The sequence below is a fragment of the Leptonychotes weddellii genome, unplaced genomic scaffold, assembly GCF_054177405.1.
Source record: "Leptonychotes weddellii isolate Sample4059 unplaced genomic scaffold, ASM5417740v2 HiC_scaffold_2773, whole genome shotgun sequence".
Classification (NCBI taxonomy): Eukaryota; Metazoa; Chordata; class Mammalia; order Carnivora; family Phocidae; genus Leptonychotes; species Leptonychotes weddellii.
In genome coordinates this window covers 4,109-11,781 of record NW_027871059.1, presented here as the reverse complement: position 1 = coordinate 11,781, position 7,673 = coordinate 4,109, and the positions used below count along the sequence as shown (strand labels likewise).

At 40.6% G+C, this 7,673-nt stretch overlaps 1 pseudogene; it reads right to left on the bottom strand.

The window, feature by feature from the left end:
* Positions 1–1,642: 1,642 nt before the first annotated feature.
* LOC102740597 (metalloendopeptidase OMA1, mitochondrial-like) lies at positions 1,643–3,311 on the bottom strand (annotated as a pseudogene).
* Positions 3,312–7,673: the final 4,362 nt, after the last annotated feature.

Genomic DNA, 7,673 nt, shown 5'->3' with positions numbered 1-7,673 from the left:
GTTGCTTATTTTGTTTGCTTTACTTTGTTTTGGTTTGATGCAGAATGCAAGGGTTCCCCTCTAACTCTGTCATATAGTATGTAAGGTTATCTTGACTCCTGATGAGGGCAGGGCAAGATATTAGTTTCACTTGCGTTCAAGTTCTTGCCTTAAGGCAAGGATTTGACAGTATTTATTAACTTAACAAATCTTCTGAATCAGTATGATTCATTTGGTGTTTTATTTGCCTGTTTATTTACATGAGCACAAGAAGAGCTGCTGATTAATACACAAAGAACTTATTAGTGTGTGGTTAATAACATAGTCCTAAATTATATTAAGACCTAAAAAAAAAACTTTATGTGGAGATTCTGTATATCCTTGGGGGTTATAATTTCAACTTCTGCCTGCCAGAAATATCTAATTGCCTTTATTAGCTTGCTTATAGATAGCAAGAACCAATAAATATTGTTTACTTCTCTGGGTTTGGTCTGGCCTGCCTAACACTGCAGAAACATCTTTTTTTTTTTTTTTGAATTCTGAGATCCCCTAGCTTGTTTCTGCTCCTGGCTTGCCAAAAGGAAACTTTTTTTAGCTTCTTGTAGGGCTGAGATCCCTTGAGTCATAGACCAGATAATGGGCCAGTTACTGTGGAAGACTTTTTAGGTACCAATTCTCACTTTTTCATTATATTATCCAGAATTTCTAAAATAAACATGTTACTCCTGCACATAGAAAAAAAAAATATATATATATATATAAAGAAAAGGTGTAGGAATGATATTTCCCACTCTCGGCACATCGACAGAGAATAGCTACCATCCATTGAAAAGTCATGCAAAAGGAATTTGGCAAACAAAAGACATAAGGAAAAACAGCTTCTGGTAAGAAATCCCAATTAAATGATAAATATGGTCTCTTGGAGTAGTATGGTTTCAATGAGGTGGTCTGATAATTGATTAAAGGACTTAATCTTAAATGTTTTCTTAAATATTAAGCCAATACTCCAAGGTATCTTCAGCTTTTCCTCCATCCGTGTGCCAGGCCTATCGCATACTCCTCATGGAGGCCAAGGGCTGAGCTGTTTGATTTTTCACAACCACTGAGTAACATCCTTGATCTCTGCAAGAATGGATGGCTTTCTGGTTTACTTTTCCCCACAAGTCTTGAGAGTAATCACTTGCACACAGTAGGGATGCAATTAGTGGTTTTTAAAAAAATGTGTAATCTAAATTTATTCAGTGACATTTTCCTCGCTGAAGATATTTTAAAAGAAAATAACCAGTGTTTCATGAAAGGTAAGTATCTAGTAGTATTTAGATAATGGTAATATACATGATTTGACCCCCAAATATCCATTTTTGTTTTCATTTCAAACATCTCTCTTTTTTTAAGATTTTATTTATTTATTTGACAGAGAGATAGAGAGAGCATAAACAGGCAGAGCAGCAGGCAGAGGGAGAGGGAGAAGGAGGCTCTCTGCTGAGCAGGGAGCCGGACGTGGGATTCAATCCCAGGACCCTGGGATCATGACCTGAGCCGAAGGCAGCCGCTTAACCAACTGAGTCACCCAGGCGCCCCTCAAACTTATCTTTTTTTTAAAAAGTAACATAAAAATGATAGATTGCTGCATTCCTATTTCCTGCATCTCAAAAATTTTAATTCAACTTCCAGTCATTTTCTCAACTATATATGTTAACAGTATTTACTCCTATTTTTGAATGGGAAAGGTATCCATTTTCTGTTTCTTAACGGTGATATTTAGGTCTTCTTTCTCTGATTCTTCAAGAAAATGGTTCACACTGAATTCGAATAGTAATCGAGTCTGGTCCAGAAGGTAATGGGCAACTACAGATCTCTCTAATTTTAAGAGCCTGAGATAGGAATCTATTCAAATATTCAGGTTCATTTCCAAGAGAAGAGTGTGTGGATAACCATTCTGGCAACTTGGGATGACCCTGGAAGCTATCTGCAAATCCTATCCACCGCCCAAACACCAAACTGGCCCTTATACCCACAGAGACCTTTGCAGCAAGCTGGAGTCCAATACTGTCAGCTTTGGCCTCCAGTGTTCTACTGTATGGTTGATCAAACATATATTCCTGCAGTTGAGACTGTCACTACTGTCCCCAAAGGGCCAAATTATCTCCAGAACAAATGGCCCGAATCATTGTGAGAAAAATCAGACCAAAGAAGTCCAGTAAATCAACCCAGCTAGGCTTTTCCGCAGCTTGCCCAGGTCCTGCATGCACTCGCTTGGCCCAGAAGAAAGGCAAGTTGGTGAACGTCAGTTACACCACTCAAAAGCCCAGTGAAGATAAACACGTGTCCATTTGGAATCACAAAGGCAGTGCTCACTTCGGCAGCATATACACTAAAATTGGAATCACAGAAGGATTTATATCTGAGGAATCAACCACTTGAGTGATCCAATGGCTCTCAGACACCCCTGGGGTATCTTTCTTGTGTTCAATGAGAGGATAATGCACTTCTTTAACAGTCTGCTCTTGGGTGGCTTTCTTAGTTAGCATATCACTTAAAAATTCTTCCATTCATGCTTCATATTCCAGTTCTGACAAAAGTCTGAAATGTTCTTTTGTCAATAAGAGTAGCTTGTTCCTTCCTGTGCTGGACTCACTTCCGCGCAAGTAAAATAAAACACTACAAATAGTAATCCACAACTACTCAACCCAAAGAATAACTTTTATTTTTTTTTTCTTTCTTACCTTCTCCTTCGGAGGAAGTGCTCACCACCATTCCCTTATGCCCCTGCATATGTACAATGATTGCAAAGAGTTTCTGCCCTGATTTGAGAATTACCAACAGGACAGGAGCCAGACGTGTTAGGATGGCGAAGTGCAGGAACTCCACCCAACACTGATGAAGCAGGCAGGACTGAAGCTTCTTTTATCAGGAGCTGCCTTGAAAAAGAGTCATTCCAGGAGGTGCATTTTTGGGTAAGCATCCAAATTTCCTTACTTTTGGTACTCCAGAGGCATCCTGTTCTTCTGTTATTGAAAGTCCTATAAAAATGAAAGTTTCCAGGCAGAAAAGCCAACCTTCTCTTGTAAAGTGTTTACTTCCAGGCCCTGACACTTATTTACTATGTGGTTAATTTGTACTTGATGGCAGTCCAGTGAGGTTACAGCTAATGTGTTACATTTTCTCCAGTTGGTCAGTGATTTATACCAGAAAACAAACAAAGAACACAACTTAGTAGCAGACTGCAGGTCATAGATGAAGGTCATCCTTGCTTGATTATCCTAGCAATGGCAGAAGTCAAGATGATTCCTTCCAATTAGTGAACGTGTTTGTTTGCTTGCTTTTCGTAGTTAGTTGGTATTGCAATTGCCTCTTTTTCTTCCCTGCTATAAACTCAATGAGGGAAAGGACTATGACTTGTTACTATTATAACACCAACACCAGGGACAATACCTGCAAATAGTAGATGCTCTGTAAATATGCTGAAGGAAAGAATGCACGAGCCAGCAAAACCGTTTCTTAAATGCTCATTAGAGCACTGTGGTGAAATCAATTAGCCTTGATCTAGAAATCAAACAGGTTCAGGGCACAATGCCCCCATTTTCATTATCTATCCTTTCCTAAATCTTTTTTTTTTTTAAGATTTTATTTATTCATTTGAGAGAGAGACAGAGTGATAGAGAGAGCACAAGCAGGGAGTAGAGGCAGAGGGAGAAGCAGACTCCCTGCTGCGCTGGGAGCTGGACATGGGGCTCGATCCCAGGACCTGGAGATCATGACCTGAGCTGAAGGCAGACTCTGAACCATCTAAGCCACCCAGGCGCCCTGATCCTTTCCTAAATCTTGAAAGTTCTAAGCCTCAATTTCCCTAGTAATCAGTCTGACCAGCCCTTTTAAGACTTGTGAGCTTCTCTTCAGGTAATGCAGATGGAAGCACCGTGAGTTATAAGCTGCTGTATAAATATATGCTCAGACATGGCATGTCACCCTGACACTCATCAGGGAAATAATTTAGGAAGGTAGTGCGGAGTGGAAGAAGGTGGAGAAGGCTTACTTGGCCAGCATTCTCTCGTGGGCAGGGTATACAGTTGGAAGGAACATTTGATAAACTACTTGAGGTGTTGAGTGAGAGACTTTACCACTTCTACACTAAGAGACATGATCCACATTCACATAATGCTGAATGACGCTTTCTTCTAAGAAGTTCTGCACTTACTCGCAGACTTTTGAATATAGAGTGGGACATAAGTATGGAGCGGGAGGTGCATTGCCTGAGGCATGGAAGATGATTCTCCCACCCCCAACAACTTGCCCTGAAAATTAAAGAGACAAAAATTTCTTTAAATTAAGACTTTGAGATGACGTCTGCCTACAAAGACAGCAAAGTAAAAGCCTGCCTGGGATGTACACATATTGTACAACCAGCCTCATGTATAATCATGTCAGAGTCTTCTTGGACTACACTGGACCTGAAGAAACTCAGGTTCGTGTATCATGAAGTCGGAATATATTACATTAATGTGGGAGGGACCAAGCACAATCTTACTGGCCAAAAGTTAATCTCACATGGCAATGTTGGTACAGACCTGGAGTCAGGACCTCCTGGTGTACCAAATGTTTTACAGGTGATTATGTTTTAAATATTGATTCAAAGTCATTGAACACATTGGTTATTTGTAGCACATTTTTCCATTCCCTCTCTCCAAATGGATGGACTCCACTCAACAAGGCAGATGAAAACTGGTAACAGCTTGCTAATGGATGTCAGAATCTTAGCTCATTTTATTCAAGTGTTCTTTCATTTATTCCTTAATTCATCAAACATGTATTAGATGCCTAAATGGTCCAAGCATCTGGAGTTGCATAGGGAATTATAGTAAATACAAACAAACATTGTGTGTATGTGTGATCTGAAATGTTTACTAGTTGTGGTATGAGAGAAGAAACATACCATTAAAATAAAACATTTGGCTCTTGGGCTAATTTCCAAGATGTTTGAAAAAAAAAAATGTCCATTTTGTGTGTTCCCTCTTCATGACTGGGTTGAATCAGGAATACAAAGCCACCAGAGATTTGACTACAGCATTTCTCTTATACAAGTTAAATAGAATACTGACATTCAAATTATGCTTACTCTCACCTTGATGCTTTTGCAAGATTACCTGAAAACTTCAAGACAGTTTGAAATAAACTCACCTATTCATTAGTGAATTCAGCAAACATTTATAATACCTATCATGGGCCAGGCACGGTGAACAAGTACTGGGGAGTAAAGACACAAAGAAAGAGCTCCAAAAGAACTCATTATTTGAAAATAAGCAGCAGTTGAATAAAGAGCTTACACTTCAGTGTATCATTTCATACAAGATACAGAGGAAGCACAGAGGCACGTGGAGGAGAGTGAGGTTGATTGGACCCAAGTGTCGAGAGGTTTCCTGAAGAATGTTAAGTTTAAGTTACATTTGGAAGGAAGAATAGGGGGTGAAGGTAGAGATGGGCATGTCAGAAGGAAGGATCAGCATTCACCAAGGAACAGACGCCCGCAACAAAATGTGTGCCCTGGGAAATATAACCAACTCATGACTGCTGGAGCAAAATATGCTAAACAGTACTTATGATAAAGCTGTGTTTTAGGTATTGCTAACTTGAGTAGGACAGATCCTTGTGATGCATTAGTTGAAATTTGCATGGAGTCTTCCACAGTCTCTGTCTCTCCTTCAGACTACGTTACAATCACATACGTTTGTGATCATATAGTTATGATATGGTTAAAACCAACAATGTCCTTGTAAAAATGGCCAACTGATTGTAGAATTGACCACATGACAGCAAAGATAAAATTGGGAGACCATTTTGAAATACCTGTCTATGGCCACAGAAAGATTTGAGCCTAAGATCTATATCCCTCTTTGCCATCTCCTCCCTAGCAACTTTTATTTTCTAATAGACTTTTTCATCCCTCCCCTCCCCCTCCCCTTACCCTCCCCCGTCTCCCTCCTTCCCCTCCTTTTCTTCCTCCTCCACTTCCTCTTCCCCCTCCTCATCCTCCTTCTCTTCTCCTCTTCCTCCCCCTCCTCCTTCTTCTCCTTCTCCCCCACCCCCTTCCTCTATGACCCTCCGTGTTTATGACTACATACCAAACCTGGACTTTCATCTGCAAAGTGGTTTTAAATCTATGTTTCCAGAATTCTTTAGAACTTCCTGCGGAGAATCCTTGGGGATGACTCGGTCAGTGGCATTGCAGGCTTACTTTCTTCACCGATCTTTGACAGATTCATATAGATCTACTATTTAAGTTGGGGCTTTGGGCAAGATTTCATTTGAAAAAAGAGTTCTTATGCCTCTTTAAGTTTTAATATTACTCCCCTTCTTGTCTAATTCTCATCTTTTGAGGATAAACGGAAGCAAACAGGGGAGAAGTGACAGCATCAACACTCTATATACTACCTCAACAGAACGACATTCGAACATGGGTATTGTATTCTCAGATGCTCATCCCATTAGGTTATTCCAGGCAAGGAGTCTCCTCTACCACCCTGCCCACTATAGCAGAAGAAATCCCTGTCTGGAAACTGTCATGACAAAGATGGTACCATGTGCTCTGTGTTTCCCCTCAAGTGTAGACCTAATTGTCTCCTAACCTCCTTTTAGCTTTAATCAGAACCCCTCTGTCCATAACTTTCCATATTTAATTCAATTTGAACCATTTACCACATTTATTATGCTCAGCCTTAGAAACACAAGGTTAAAAGAATATGTGTAATCTTTGAAATGGAGTTTCTCATCATCTTCTCTGTGGATGGGGGACACAGACATGAACATACCTGACTCCTTCAGTGAAACCAGTCTACATTACAGGCATGTTGTTATGGGCTGAATTGTGTCCCTAAAAAGATATGTTCAAGTGCCCACTCCCAGTACCTCAGAAAATGACTTTATTTGGAAATGAGGTGGTTGCTGATGTGACTTGTTAACATGGGGTCAGACTGGAGTAGGGTGGGGCCCTAATCCCACATGACTGTGCCCTTATAAGAAGATGGCTGCATGAAGACAAGACACAGGGAGAGAGAGCACCATGTGAAGATGGAGGAGAGACTGGAGTGATGCACTCACAGCCCAAAGAACACCAAGGATTGCCAGCCATTATTAGAACCTAGGAAAAAGATAGGGAAGAGAGTCTCCCTCAGAACCCTAAGAAAGAACCAATTTCAGCTCTCCGATGTTGGACTGCTAGCTTCCAGAACTTTGAAACAATAAACTATTGTTTTAAGCCACCTAGTTTGTGGTACTTTGTTACAACAGCCCCAGGAAACTGACACAGAAGCATAAAGTTCACAGGTGAACAAGCCATTTTCAACTTTGCTGTGTGTCTGGTACACTGCTGGGGGCAGGTGACACTTCACTTGGGTGCTCAGGGGTAAGTTGAGGTTGTCCAGAGGGAAAAGGGAGGATGGGCATCCACAGCAGAGAAGAAAGCAGAAGCAAAGGACAGGATTTGGAAAGATCTTCTGACGTTTGAGCAATGCTGAGCAGCCCTGTACAGCCGACATGGAACAGGAGGTGCTTTGGGTAAAGACTGTTGCAATGCCCTTTTGCAAGGAGAATTTACTTAAAGAAAAAAGAAAAAAAAATTCAAGTTTTGAAATCACTGTGTGTGTGTGTGTGTGTGTGTGTGCATGTGTTTAAATATGTATCTATCCCCAGATGGTTTT